This window comes from Quercus suber, unplaced genomic scaffold (genome assembly GCF_002906115.3).
Source record: "Quercus suber isolate HL8 unplaced genomic scaffold, Cork oak 2.0 scaffold_420, whole genome shotgun sequence".
NCBI classification, from domain to species: domain Eukaryota; kingdom Viridiplantae; phylum Streptophyta; class Magnoliopsida; order Fagales; family Fagaceae; genus Quercus; species Quercus suber.
In genome coordinates, this window is record NW_027069871.1 from 320,718 (window position 1) to 336,739 (window position 16,022).

At 35.6% G+C, this 16,022-nt stretch overlaps 2 long non-coding RNA genes across 3 annotated transcripts; both read left to right on the plus strand.

The window, feature by feature from the left end:
• Positions 1–544: 544 nt before the first annotated feature.
• LOC136062492 (uncharacterized) lies at positions 545–4,484 on the plus strand. Its single transcript, XR_010624217.1, has 2 exons — positions 545–3,031; positions 4,087–4,484. It is a non-coding gene; the product is annotated as an uncharacterized LOC136062492 (long non-coding RNA).
• Positions 4,485–4,562: 78 nt separating this feature from the next.
• LOC136062491 (uncharacterized) lies at positions 4,563–9,597 on the plus strand. 2 transcript variants are annotated; one of them, XR_010624216.1, is made up of 4 exons: positions 4,563–6,366; positions 7,422–7,821; positions 8,455–8,988; positions 9,205–9,597. It is a non-coding gene; the product is annotated as an uncharacterized LOC136062491 (long non-coding RNA). The 2 variants fall into 2 exon arrangements; XR_010624215.1 differs by lacking the exons at positions 7,422–7,821; positions 8,455–8,988 and having other exon boundaries at positions 9,219–9,597.
• The last annotated feature ends 6,425 nt before the right edge of the window (positions 9,598–16,022 follow it).

A 16,022-nucleotide genomic window follows, 5' to 3' on the forward strand; every position in this document is an offset into this window, starting at 1 on the left:
TGATACCATGTTAAACAGACAATACTATTATTAGCAAACGCAATGTGTGATACCATGTTGTATATGATAAAGTGGATGTGGAAGAGGAAAAGCATAGAATAGGAATACTGAGAACACAAGGTTTACGTGGTTCAGCCTTGACGGCCTACATCCACGGAGGAATCTCTTAAGAGTTACAACTTTATTGTATAAAAATGTAGTACAATAACCTGTGTTACAATGGATCATAACATGAGTATATATAGACGACTAAACCCTAAATTATTAATATAAGCAGGAATGAGCTTGACCCTATTACATTGGGCTAATATAACTAGTATACATCTTTAACAATTGATATAAGCTTATTTTGGTGAGATAAAAATAAATTGAGTGGGACAATATTATACCTAAAAAAAAAAAAAGACTTTAAAAAATTATACCTGAACAAATAAGTGGACTTCTTAATTTATAACTCAAGTAGAAATTAGAAAGAGTTAGAAAGACATTTGTTAGCCCACCCATGAGTTTTTGTTTTCTACTAATCCTTACTCATTTACCAGAAAGAACATTTATTAATGGTCAAAGTTAACTTAACCCGCACCAAGTAGCTAGCACACCCAACATTATTTATATTCTGTGTCAGCTGGTGTGAAAGTGAGAACCGCTGTTAGTGTTTCCCAGTCTCATTTTTCTTTACATCGTCATCGTCTGCTGACACAAAAGCAAAACCTCCATCTCTGTCCCCCCCACCCTCTCTCTCTCTCTCCCCCCTTTGTTAGATTTGCTGAGATCTCAGAGTCGTTTTCTGTCTCTGATTCTCATGGCGACAATGAGTCATCAATCTTCCTCTCTATAACCCAAAAGAAAAAAAAGAAAAAAAGAAAAAAAAGAAAAAAAAAAGTCGTCCCTCTCCCTCCCTCTTTCTGTGCAAGTTCCTTTGCTTCTTTACTAATCTCAAATCGTATTTTTCTTCAACACGTCGGTTCTTTCCGTTTCACAGGGCAATGAAGTGATTGTTAGGGTTTAAACAAGAGATTTAGGGTTTTAAGTTATACATGGAGGAGGCACTGGATCGCTTGTAGTACATATGAATCTTTGCAGCAGCAGCTAAGTTGAATCATCATTCTTTCTATATATATATATATATATATTAATTAACTTCATCTACTTATTATTTTCATTTTTCTTCCAATTATTTATGTTGGGTGGGGAGCCAGGGGAATTCACGGATATTTTCCTTTTTTTTTCCTTTTCAATATTTTATTTATTTATTACTTGTTGGATATCTTCTTCCTGATGTAATTGATTGATCTGGGTTCAACAGAAAATGGGTTTCTATATTTGTTAAAGAACCACAAACTACCCCCTCTAATATTGTTTCTCCTTTTTCTTCGGATTTTTGAACCAGTAGGTGATTAGCGAGATTAGTATTCTTTCGATGTTTTAATTATAGTGCCTGTTGAGGTTAGTATCTTATAATAGATACATAGATAAAGAAGATTTTGTGGATGTTTGAATTATCTATGCTTAAATTAATTAAGATTTTCATCTCTCTGCCGATTATTATAAATAAATTAAAATTTTATTTTAACCTAAGAATTTACCATCGAAAAATAAAATGTTGATATTGTGTGTCTGTTGAGCTATTCTGATGTAATAAACAAGTTATTAATTTAAAAATATTCTATTTTCTAGTCGGTCTAAGATTTGTAACATGTAATAACTCTAACACTAAGTTCTATTATTTTAGTTTCTAATTAAGTAAATGCAATTGATTATGACAAAATCTTTCGAAAATGATTAGGTTCCATAGGTACGGATCAACCTGGATGAGGATCATATATTTACAATAATTTTTCCTTTCTTTTCTTAATTTTCTCTGTGTGTGTGTGTGTGTGTTTACAATGCAAGAGTAGTTATTTTTCTCGGTCTGAACTTAATTCTCAAGAAACTTTTAGATAGTCAAAAGCTTCACTTAACGAAATGTAGCTAATAATTTAATATCTTTTTTCAATGAAAATTTGAAAATTTACTTTGGTTTTGGCAGTTTATATGTAGGGGACTGGTGGCCTGCAGTTGAATGAGTGCGTGGATATGATAATGATAATGATATTGTTGTTAGAATTAGAAAGAGCTTCAATTAGTATTACTACTCCTAGTCCTAGTCCTATATATAAAAATATGCATGGAGAAAGTGAGCGAGAAGGAGCTTCCTTCAGCCCACTCATGGATGGGATTAAGGGGTCGTTAAAATAACTGCCGTCTCATTCATTCAAACACTCAGTAGAAAAAAAGCTCGATTTGTGTTTCTACTCTGATTGCGTGAATGATGCGGGAGATATTTTGAATCCCTCCTTCTCTGTGCTTGGACTGAAGGGAGCTCCTTTTCCTCCATTTATTTCTGTTACACAAAGCAATATCCTTTACTGTATAATAATATTGGTCTACTTGCTTTTTTTAGACATAGTAATGTTGTCGTAGTAATTATAAGTACACAGCTGCATAATATTGTAAGTATTAAAGAGACATCTACTTTTTCAGTTTCATGTCATCATCGACTTCCTCAGGTTTTTTCTCAAGGGTCAACTTCCTCAGGGTTTAGCCATAATATTATTATTGTTATTGTTGTATAGTAGTATTAACTGAATAACTCTTTGCCACTTGTCTTTCAATGGATGAGCTAGTATTTACATCTTTGACATGCATGTGTACTTGCTTGCTGGTTACCCTCTTGGTACTTTTTGCTTCATATGAAATTAAAGACATAAAATCGAACATGGTGTATGGGCATTGGAAAATTTCTCTCATCCATGAAAAAAAATCTGACAATGTCATATTACATTTGCTGCGTTTTTAATTAAAATAAAATAAAAATGGTGAACCTTTTATGCAGCAGTTGATAATGACGGTGGATGCCTGGAGGGGGGGTCTCATCGAGATCGAGTGAATGCTTCTCTCTCTGGAATCTGGATTGTCCCGTTCAGTCTTTGACAGGCTCCCCTTTTCTTTTACCTAACAAGGAAAAGTAAAGTAGCAAACTCTTTGACAGGCAGGCTCTCCCTCTCCTTTCATTTTACCTGACAGGGAAAAGTAAAACTCTTTGATTATGATAGCAAGCTAGGTCCCTGTCCGTTTATTTTACCTGCTAAATAAGCAAAAGTGATCTTGGTATTGGGCTTACGCATTTTGTTCACTTCTTCTAAGTCATCTCTTTAGTTTTCTTTTTGAAATAAGCTTTTTCTCTGATGCGAGTATTACTAACGCTAAAAACTACAAATAAGTAGAGAGTTACTGCCTGCATATTGAACGCATACCCCGTGTGCTTCAATGTTTTCTTATTGCTTAATAACATTGCAATTTATTGCAATAGGGATGCAGCTTATTAATTAATTTAAGCACCATGCATATATACGCCCTACCCATGCACTTAGCTTAGCTAGCTAGGTCCAAGTTTGATAGAATGGTGCATAAATGTAGTAGTGAACTCAAGTGAGAATGACATTGTTTTATTCATAACTTTATTTATTATTGTGAAAAATGTTTTTGTCCCTCTACTATTGTTCGTATTTTTAAATGAAAGTACAGTGAGGAGAGTGACAGCAGGGAGGTGCCCGTTATATATTAGACTGCCACTAATGTCATCGATCACCACCGATCCCCTTTTTGAGATGAACATATATATATATATATATGAATGAGCAGCAGTAATGACACTACTTAAACATAGGGCTGCTAACAAACAACTCAACGACACTCACTCTCCACCTGTATATTCTAATTTTAAATTTTCTGTTCTTGATACGGTAAAATTGCTGCTAACTACTTCTAAAGTGAAGTAGTTGCAACTTGCAACCTGCAACATGTGAGTGTATATATATGTCTGCCAGTACAGGTACATGTGTGCTTTATATTGTTTATTTTTAGATCTCGCTTACTTTTTGTGTTCATCAAGAGAGCGAGTACGGTTGAGTACATATTTTATTTCATTTGGAAATTGTGCCAATTGACTGATTAAAAAATTTCACTTAATTGATAAACTCATAAAAGTTCTCGTTCTCTTTGAACTTGATAATAAATAATCTTTATCAGACTATCATGGTACAGGTATGTGTTGAACTTTTGAAACTGGGCGGTGGGTGTGGTTGGTGTTATTAATTGGTCATGCTAAATATAGGAAGAGGGGACCTCCTCCTCCTGGACCTCCTCCTCGGTTGAGTTTTCCTGTACTGGAAATAAGGATAAATTTTTTGAATAATTGAATGAATGGAGAAGAAAGAAAGAAACAAGAAACTATATGGGACTGGGACTGTGACTCTGACTGGATGCTCAAAATTATATGGGACTGGGATCTTAATTTCCCTAGTATGCTATCTACTGTATATGCACTGTGGTCCCCTTTGGAAACCAGATCAAATGACGCCAGTTGCTGCTATTTGTTTATCCACATCACACACTATATTGAGTTTTCTGCTCCAATAACTACGAGCTTTGATTGTGTCAAATGGTCAGTACTCTTTGTTTTTGTCTGTTTGTGTGTGTGTGTGTTTTTTTTTTTTTTTAATAAAATATTTATATTTTTTTCCTTTTCAATATTTTATTTATTTATTACTTGTTGGATATCTTCTTCCTGATGTAATTGATTGATCTGGGTTCAACAGAAAATGGGTTTCTATATTTGTTAAAGAACCACAAACTACCCCCTCTAATATTGTTTCTCCTTTTTCTTCGGATTTTTGAACCAGTAGGTGATTAGCGAGATTAGTATTCTTTCGATGTTTTAATTATAGTGCCTGTTGAGGTTAGTATCTTATAATAGATACATAGATAAAGAAGATTTTGTGGATGTTTGAATTATCTATGCTTAAATTAATTAAGATTTTCATCTCTCTGCCGATTATTATAAATAAATTAAAATTTTATTTTAACCTAAGAATTTACCATCGAAAAATAAAATGTTGATATTGTGTGTCTGTTGAGCTATTCTGATGTAATAAACAAGTTATTAATTTAAAAATATTCTATTTTCTAGTCGGTCTAAGATTTGTAACATGTAATAACTCTAACACTAAGTTCTATTATTTTAGTTTCTAATTAAGTAAATGCAATTGATTATGACAAAATCTTTCGAAAATGATTAGGTTCCATAGGTACGGATCAACCTGGATGAGGATCATATATTTACAATAATTTTTCCTTTCTTTTCTTAATTTTCTCTGTGTGTGTGTGTGTGTGTTTACAATGCAAGAGTAGTTATTTTTCTCGGTCTGAACTTAATTCTCAAGAAACTTTTAGATAGTCAAAAGCTTCACTTAACGAAATGTAGCTAATAATTTAATATCTTTTTTCAATGAAAATTTGAAAATTTACTTTGGTTTTGGCAGTTTATATGTAGGGGACTGGTGGCCTGCAGTTGAATGAGTGCGTGGATATGATAATGATAATGATATTGTTGTTAGAATTAGAAAGAGCTTCAATTAGTATTACTACTCCTAGTCCTAGTCCTATATATAAAAATATGCATGGAGAAAGTGAGCGAGAAGGAGCTTCCTTCAGCCCACTCATGGATGGGATTAAGGGGTCGTTAAAATAACTGCCGTCTCATTCATTCAAACACTCAGTAGAAAAAAAGCTCGATTTGTGTTTCTACTCTGATTGCGTGAATGATGCGGGAGATATTTTGAATCCCTCCTTCTCTGTGCTTGGACTGAAGGGAGCTCCTTTTCCTCCATTTATTTATGTTACACAAAGCAATATCCTTTACTGTATAATAATATTGGTCTACTTGCTTTTTTTAGACATAGTAATGTTGTCGTAGTAATTATAAGTACACAGCTGCATAATATTGTAAGTATTAAAGAGACATCTACTTTTTCAGTTTCATGTCATCATCGACTTCCTCAGGTTTTTTCTCAAGGGTCAACTTCCTCAGGGGTTTAGCCATAATATTATTATTGTTATTGTTGTATAGTAGTATTAACTGAATAACTCTTTGCCACTTGTCTTTCAATGGATGAGCTAGTATTTACATCTTTGACATGCATGTGTACTTGCTTGCTGGTTACCCTCTTGGTACTTTTTGCTTCATATGAAATTAAAGACATAAAATCGAACATGGTGTATGGGCATTGGAAAATTTCTCTCATCCATGAAAAAAAATCTGACAATGTCATATTACATTTGCTGCGTTTTTAATTAAAATAAAATAAAAATGGTGAACCTTTTATGCAGCAGTTGATAATGACGGTGGATGCCTGGAGGGGGGGTCTCATCGAGATCGAGTGAATGCTTCTCTCTCTGGAATCTGGATTGTCCCGTTCAGTCTTTGACAGGCTCCCCTTTTCTTTTACCTAACAAGGAAAAGTAAAGTAGCAAACTCTTTGACAGGCAGGCTCTCCCTCTCCTTTCATTTTACCTGACAGGGAAAAGTAAAACTCTTTGATTATGATAGCAAGCTAGGTCCCTGTCCGTTTATTTTACCTGCTAAATAAGCAAAAGTGATCTTGGTATTGGGCTTACGCATTTTGTTCACTTCTTCTAAGTCATCTCTTTAGTTTTCTTTTTGAAATAAGCTTTTTCTCTGATGCGAGTATTACTAACGCTAAAAACTACAAATAAGTAGAGAGTTACTGCCTGCATATTGAACGCATACCCCGTGTGCTTCAATGTTTTCTTATTGCTTAATAACATTGCAATTTATTGCAATAGGGATGCAGCTTATTAATTAATTTAAGCACCATGCATATATACGCCCTACCCATGCACTTAGCTTAGCTAGCTAGGTCCAAGTTTGATAGAATGGTGCATAAATGTAGTAGTGAACTCAAGTGAGAATGACATTGTTTTATTCATAACTTTATTTATTATTGTGAAAAATGTTTTTGTCCCTCTACTATTGTTCGTATTTTTAAATGAAAGTACAGTGAGGAGAGTGACAGCAGGGAGGTGCCCGTTATATATTAGACTGCCACTAATGTCATCGATCACCACCGATCCCCTTTTTGAGATGAACATATATATATATATATATGAATGAGCAGCAGTAATGACACTACTTAAACATAGGGCTGCTAACAAACAACTCAACGACACTCACTCTCCACCTGTATATTCTAATTTTAAATTTTCTGTTCTTGATACGGTAAAATTGCTGCTAACTACTTCTAAAGTGAAGTAGTTGCAACTTGCAACCTGCAACATGTGAGTGTATATATATGTCTGCCAGTACAGGTACATGTGTGCTTTATATTGTTTATTTTTAGATCTCGCTTACTTTTTGTGTTCATCAAGAGAGCGAGTACGGTTGAGTACATATTTTATTTCATTTGGAAATTGTGCCAATTGACTGATTAAAAAATTTCACTTAATTGATAAACTCATAAAAGTTCTCGTTCTCTTTGAACTTGATAACAAATAATCTTTATCAGACTATCATGGTACAGGTATGTGTTGAACTTTTGAAACTGGGCGGTGGGTGTGGTTGGTGTTATTAATTGGTCATGCTAAATATAGGAAGAGGGGACCTCCTCCTCCTGGACCTCCTCCTCGGTTGAGTTTTCCTGTACTGGAAATAAGGATAAATTTTTTGAATAATTGAATGAATGGAGAAGAAAGAAAGAAACAAGAAACTATATGGGACTGGGACTGTGACTCTGACTGGATGCTCAAAATTATATGGGACTGGGATCTTAATTTCCCTAGTATGCTATCTACTGTATATGCACTGTGGTCCCCTTTGGAAACCAGATCAAATGACGCCAGTTGCTGCTATTTGTTTATCCACAGCACACACTATATTGAGTTTTCTCCTCCAATAACTACGAGCTTTGATTGTGTCAAATGGTCAGTACTCTTTGTTTTTGTCTGTTTGTGTGTGTGTGTGTGTTTTTTTTTTTTTTTAATAAAATATTTATACACTCTTTTCGTTTTTTCTCTTTTCATCACATGACACCTTATATGAACATTAAAATTATTAATATTATTTTATCCAAGTAAAATTTTATCATCAAATTTTCGATAGATTATTAAATTAAAATTATTAAATACAAAATGCACTCCTTAAATTTGAGATAATTTTTAATTTAAAATATAAAGATTCGAATTTTTATTTATTTTGCTCTTTAATTTTTGTATCCGTTTTTAATATCATCGTTCTATTCCTATTTGTGTGTGTGTGTGTTTTTTTTTTTTTTTAATAAAATATTTATACACTCTTTTCGTTTTTTCTCTTTTCATCACATGACACCTTATATGAACATTAAAATTATTAATATTATTTTATCCAAGTAAAATTTTATCATCAAATTTTCGATAGATTATTAAATTAAAATTATTAAATACAAAATGCACTCCTTAAATTTGAGATAATTTTTAATTTAAAATATAAAGATTCGAATTTTTATTTATTTTGCTCTTTAATTTTTGTATCCGTTTTTAATATCATCGTTCTATTCCTGTCAATGCCATGGCTATTAGTGCCAGGTTCAAGGGGAGAATCTTGCCCGCCGAGGGGATCGTCAGGAATCAAATCATTATGGTACTGAATTAGTAAAGGATTTGTATGATCTACTGGCTTGGCTACCAATGTTTTTGATGAAGTATAAATTCGTCAGTCGAGAGTCTTAGATGGACGAATCCTTCGGCCTTGACAAGTGGTCACCGGTGTGGTGTCTGTCACAACAGCTCCGATGCCAAAGTTAGTATATGGTGCTAAACGATAATGAGCAGAATAAATTGATATGGCAAAAATAAGTCTTTCGATGTGTCTTTCTACCTCATTCTTGGCGATGTAGGAGCTTTATATATGCCTTCATGGCTTGTGACCGTTGGAGTAGTTATAGAGGTCTTAATGTTTCTCTTTGAAACATTTTGGCGCTGTTTAATATGGCATCAATGCGTTCCAACGGTCCACGGAATGGGTCTTGTAACCGTCCTAGGCTTGATTGACTGCATTGAATGGCTTGGATGTCTTCGTCATTAGTGTGAACGATTATTTCGTCAGGCCTGAAGGTATACTCGTCCGTCTTTATAGGGTCGTCCATGTTAGACGGATTTGTCATTCCCGTCAGTTCTAACTAAATGATAGACTTTGATCACTTTGTTTACAACAACTACAACTTCATTCTGTTGAAATAGAACTACATGCTTCTCTCATCGTAATTTTTCTTACTCAATATATGCTTTAGCCACTCTAATTCCTTATCTCCTATTTTTGATGATTGCAAGGATCTACTCTGCAGGATCCCTCAAACAAGGGCGAAGCATTACTTCAGGGAGGCTAACTAATAGTTGCACAATTGCTTTGGCAACTGGCAAGGAGAGGAACGAAACTCAGGAAGACTTTGTTCTTTTTTATTACCCTCATCTCAATGTTCTCTTGCTTTTTAAACAAGATGCCATGGGTGTTGTATAATCTGTAGGCATTACTCTAGCCATGCCAATACTCTAATTTCCTTGCTTAATTTTCTATACAATGGTGGAGCCACATGTAGACCCGCCTCCCCATCAAACACGTTTTTGTTAAACCATGAACAGTATCTATAGAGACACATAGGCTCATGAATCCATACATTTCGATCGGAAAATAATTAATAGAAAAATATCTCTTGGCCCCCTCAATTTTTTATATATATCATAAATAATTAAATTCTTGTTAGTGTAAGCATATTTATAGATAATGCCCAACCAAATTAAGTCATAATTCTCCCAAAATATAAATATATGTCAAGTGATTATATAGCTAGATAGCATAAGTGCTTCTTTTTTTTAATGAAAAATATAATTATATCCTCCAAGGCTCCAATTATCCACTTCTTATATCATTTAGTTTTCAATTGTTTTGATAATGTGTCTATGATTTATAATTAATTTAAGCACAATCTTATCCACTGTACATTAGAAAATTGTTTTAAAAAAGTGTCATATGATATTCATGTGGCTTATAAATCATAAAATACATGACAAGTGATTCAAGGATATGTGTGTGTATATATATATATATATATACTTGCATTTATTATATTCTTCTACATGTAAAACTTTTCAAATCGTAAACATAAAACATATAAACAATTCTTCAAATTAGTTTACATATAAATGATAATAACGTTTTTTATTTTTCTTAAGCCTGTAGTTTTTGTATTATTATTATTGTCATTGTTTGATAATCTAGTTTTGAATAGATATGTACTGCATGTAATGTCATATGTTCATATTGCGTATGTAATGTAATGTTATATGTAGGTGTTCTTTCATTAAAATATTACCTAATATCAGGGACGAATTCAGGATTTTAAGTTAACGGAGGCAAGAATATAAAGAAAGAAAGGGAAAAAAAAAAAAAAAAACTCCAAATAAGCATCCATATAGTACTAAAAAATTATAAATACACAAAATAGTTATTTCTAAATACATTACAAACAAAGGTAAAAAAAATATATATATATATATATATATATTTTTAATACTAGGTTGGCTAGGATATATATAAATATATTGTTAAAGTTAGAGCATTCATAGTGGTGGTGCTAAAAATGTTAACTTTTAGCATATCAAAAAGCTATTTTATCTATTTTATAACTTCACTTTACAATACACCCAATATCAAATATTCTATTTTTTTATCATTTAATTTAAAATAATATAAACAACTCATTAAAATAATAAAGGGAGAGAAAATTTGAGTTTTTTAATTGAAGGAAGAGATATAATCTTAAAAAAAATATTGTATTCTATTTTTAATAACTTACTACAGTCACCTGTTATTTATACTAGTTTACTGTCGTTGCAAAAAAATTAGCTTTAACTTTTCCAATAACACATGATTTTTTGGTTCTTTGGTGGTAAAATAGTTTTTTTTTTTTTTTTGGCTAAAATACAATTACCATTGTAAATGATTTTATTGTTTTTGTTAAATTTTTGGGTTGAATAGTTGTTATTTGGGTGATACTAGTTAAAATTATTAAGAAAAAGGGTGACCTAAAATTTTGGAAGGAGGCCCAAATAAAAAATAAAATGTCTAATAACTAAAAAAAAAATATTGGACCCAGTGGGGGCCCAGGCCCCCACCTAGGTTCGTCCTTGCCTAATATACGTATGAATGACTAAATATTTCATATTAATTTCAATTTTTAATGACTTCATATTAGTTTCAACTTTCAAGTACTACACAAAAACGCCACACCGAGCGTGCACGTATACATACACATACATGTTTGAGTGCATGTGCATACATGTGTATATAAATTTTGTCTCATTGTTGCCAAGTTCTAGCTCGGCCACTGACTACATTAATTGGCACCCTGACCAAGCGGTACACGGGAAAACCTTACTAAGTAAGATGCTAATTTGCCTACCTACACTAATCACCAAATGAGATGACGCTATCTCAAACCATTTCTTTCTTCATGACCTTTGTTCCAGTTTGGAGTTGTGGGTAATATTTCATTACATATGCCCTCTATGCAAACATCTTTAACCTACTCATTGATTTCATCTTCAATATTGCCTGGAACAGATTCTTCATCACTTCATTGTTGAAGCTCTTAGCCTAACTTTTCCATTTTTCGCCCATTGCCATCTTGTAGGCATTCTTGACTGTGAAGGTACCACATCTGTTTACAATCCATATCAGTTTGTCCTCTGGAAAGTGTTGGGCATACTGTTATGTTTTCTATAAGCTCACCTTACGGGGAAAGGAGGTGGTGTCAATGAGATTCTATCCCAACTGCTATCATCCTCAATGATTGGGTCTTCTACACAGGCTTCAACCTCCAAGTAGTGGTGGAACCAAAAATTTCATAACTTCTTTTGCCCCTCAACTTATTAAAGTGGTAAATTGTGATTATTACAATATGACCACTTTTACAATAGACAACATGGACATCACATTTCTTGTATGCCAATAAATAAAAAAAAAGTGGGTTTTTTTTTTTTTTTTGTCATTTAGCATTATTTTAGAATATTTTAGTTAGTTGTCAAGTTTGCAAAACTATTTAGTAAACTACCATCTCGAGGTTTAGGAACTCGAGTTCAACTATGGAACTTGAGTCTTAGAGACTCAAGTTCTCTCTCTTCTTCAGATCCATGTTTGAGTTCTCTCTCTTCTTCTTGCTTCTTCATATCCACGTTCTCTCTCTTCTCTCATTCTTCATCTTCTTCCTTCAAATCCATGTTCCTGCTTCTTCTTTTTCTTCTTCTTGTACTAGCCTTGGAACTCGATTCTCAAAGACTCGAAGAGGCATTCCTCCTCAGCCCACCTTCCCCAACATTCTCAGTCATAGCTTGCTCGTGGAGTTCTAATTCTTACATCTTTACTATCGTTTATCTGTCATCGAACTACTAAATATCCTCAGACAAGGCCCACGGCCCAATATATACTCTTAGGCCCTTTATCCTTACAATAACCCCTCAAAATTTCCTTCTTTTACTCCCCGAAAAAGAAAGGGATTTTGATACTCCAATCCTAATTCTGCTTTTCCCTCACATCGTTCCTGTTTGTGTAGGTGCCTTTTTCAACTGCCTAGAAGCACGCTCCTGAGCTATGGCATTCGGAACAAAACTACAATTAATTCCTGCGGATGTTCTCCACATTCTATGGTACAATGGGGATTGAGCAACTGGGGATTTTATGGGAATGCAAGTGGGAGTTTTCCCACTCACTATTCTCTCTCATATATATACTGCTAAAAAACTTTATCCATCTCACTTTTTACATTCAAAATTCAAGAGCTACTCTGAGGAGCATTTCTTCACTCTCGTAAGTAGTTCCTAGTCACTTCTTCCTTATTTCTTCACTTCAGTTCTTCCCGTTTTCCTTTTTATTTAGTGTTTGTTCTCTCCTCAGCCCATTTAATTTTGTTTCGTCTACCTATTCCCTTTCTTTCCCCTCCCAAATGGGTAGATTTGCCTACTTAGTAGACTCCCCTGAGGGTATAGAAAGCTTTAAAGCTCAATACAGAATCCCACTAGGAGTGTCCATTAGGTACTGCAAACAAGGAGGGTGGCACACCGATAGGCAGGAGGGAGAAGTTGTGATCCCTATGATTGCCTTCAAAGAGGGAGGGATGAGAATCCCTATGGGTAGAGTTATTAGGGATTACCTTATAACTCATAGGTTTTCCCTTACTCAGTGCGCTCCCAATATGTTTAGGATCTTAGGGAGTGTAGATGCTTTCAATGAAAAGATGGGCTTGAACTTCACTCACCACGACTTTAATTGGATTTACAACTGTCACTATTTATCGGGGTAGGGGTATTATCTAAAATCTAGGTACCTTGAGGTTAGACTTATATCGTGCCTCCCCGATTCCAACAAAGGCATGAACAAGGATTACTTGATTGTCTCCGGGGAGTGGCATGATGGCCTTCACTGCCCGACAAGAGAAGGGACACTAGGTGGGGCTCTTGAGTCTAGGTCCTTTTGTTCTAATGATAATACCACCGTTTATCACCAGTGTCTCCTGTGCTCCCTCTTTACTTTATTTTTTACTTGCAATTTAATTTTCCTTTGGCTTGCACTACTTGTACTAACAAGGCTCTTTTGTTTTTGATGTTTTTTGCAGACAAGTATTCAACCATCCCGAACTTGAATCTTGTCAATCAGCCAGATTTGAATAGAATACTCAAGTCCCAGGTATTCGTTCATAACGACAGACAACTAAGGGCGGGGCACTTAATCCTAGGTTACACTCCAATCTCATCCAGCTTCCAAGCACCTAAGTGCATGATTAAGGTGAGGGACCCACGTCTGCACCAAATTAATGTCGCGGTCCCCAGCTTCCTTATCACCGACCCCTTCCCAAAGGGTGTGCAACAAGTAGAGCTGCCACTCTTACGCACTACCAAGGAAGTAGCCACACAATCCCAACCAGCCATCAAAGAGGAGGAAGAAATAGTTAACATTTCTGAATCTGAAGACAATTTTGAAATCTTCAGCCATCACCAACTCTCAGAAGCCCCGAGGACTTCAGTCATCTTCCCTCCGCCCAGGTAAGCCACACCTCAGAAGCTCCTTATATTCCAGACGGGATGGTGCTACAACACAAGTCGAGGACATGCCTCCAAGAGTTGATGGAATCCTAGGCTGGAGGCAACGCACCCGAGAAGGCGATTCAACCCAAAACCTCTGCCCTTCCCCTTACCCAGACTTTCCAACTTAACCTTGCTGACAAAAAGAGGAAGCAGGGCCAAAAGGGAAAAGAGGTGATGGATGAGAGAAGAAAATCTCCATCTAAGGAAGCCGAGGCCCAGAGGGGAAGCAAACAGCCCAGGGTCACACAAATTAGATCTTCTAGTGAGGGGGCCATTACAATAAGGAGGGGTGACCAACAAATGGAAGTCCCAGCCTAGACCCCCTTCATAGTGTTGGATGGAGCTCTTCTTCCGAGTGATGCCTCCATAAGAGACATCTAGCAAGGCAAGGTTGGGTACATAGCCAATGCTGTGGAGCAGGCCCTGCTGCTTCCCTCTGACATGGCCAACCTTAGGTCAATGAGGAAGCATGAAGTGTTCCTTAGCTTGAAGAGGGACCTCGTGATGGTAAGTCCTTCACCTAGCCCCCCTTTTTTCCTTCTTCTTCTTCTTTTTTTTTTTTATTTTTTTTTATTTTTTAAATTATGCTTCTTTCCTTGGTAGGCTGTTTAAGCCACATATAGGGCCAAGGAGATGGTAAACTTTTCCCACCGGTAAATGAAGGAAGAGGAAGGTAGGCATTGTGGCCATGGATGCCTTTAATGTGGCCGAAAAAAGAATACATGAGCTCAAAAATAAACTGACTAAGGTAGAGAGGGATAAGAAGAGTGTTGAAGCTGCCTTGGAAGGAGCTGAAGGTCAACGAAGGCAACTTCACCAGACTGAGGACCAGCTAGCCACGTCCAAGGAACAAATCACGGCCCTAAAGAAGAAACTGTAGGAGGCCGAGAAGGCCAGGGACCAGGCTGAGCAGGACGACTATGATGTGGAGGTGGCAGAGACTGAAGAGGCCCTCAGAGTTAAGGTCTTGGAGATATGTAGAAACTATTGCCTCTAGGTGTGGAACGAGACCCTTAACCAAACTGGGGTTGAGGCCTTTTTTGCATTTAGGAGAGCAGAGAGTGTATACTACCCTCCTGCCATTTACACACCAGGCTATGCCAGCTCCAAGGCTGACACCACCTCCGAGGTGGCAGAGCTTGGAAAAGACAGCCTATCCAAGGTCCCTCTCTCTTTTGACAGCCCTTCTAAGGGGGCCGAGCAGACCGGGGTTGTTGAAAAAGAGGCAGACACAAACAAGGGAGTGGCTTTTGATGCCACCAAGCCCCTAGCTGCTCCTCAGGACCCACTTAAAGAGAAAGAGGTACATCCCATGATGGAGATTGTTCTAGCAACTCTCCCGTGTCTGCCAAGGGCGACCTCAAGGGTAAGAGCCTAGAAGCTTCAGAGGCAGCACTCACTCAGTCTACCAAGGCCTTAGCAAAAGACAAAATTGTAATAAAAAAGAAGTAGTTAGTTTAGTTTATGTTTTTTTTTTTAGATGGTTTTTTTGTTTCCAATGTTTGTAATCAATTTACCCTTTTGTAATCCATTTGCCTTTCTCTGATGCTCAGTTTAATGATAATTATAAGTTTTGCCTTCATACTTGTGGTATTTACATGAATCCTAACATGGTCTTTGTTTTCCTTAACACTTAACCAATGTGACAATCAAATATAACTCCATTTAGTTATCTGCGTAGTAGCATAGTTTCTACATCCCATGTGATCAATAAAAGGACATGCTAAACCTACTAAGTCTACAATCTTAACAAAGTATACCCTTAACTTCAAAAAACATACACAATGGTAGAGTATCCATCCATGTTGGGCTCCACCTAACCCCTCACTTATCTGTAACTCTAAGGAACTTGAGGGATAATCAGTTGTCAAATAGATCATAGATATACTTGCAAATGCTTTAAGTGATACTCATGAATGTCCATTTGATTAAGTCACTAGAATGAAGGTCTCTGCCATTTAACATGGCTGGTTCTATTTGATACTTAAACAAATAATAAAAGGTATTAATTT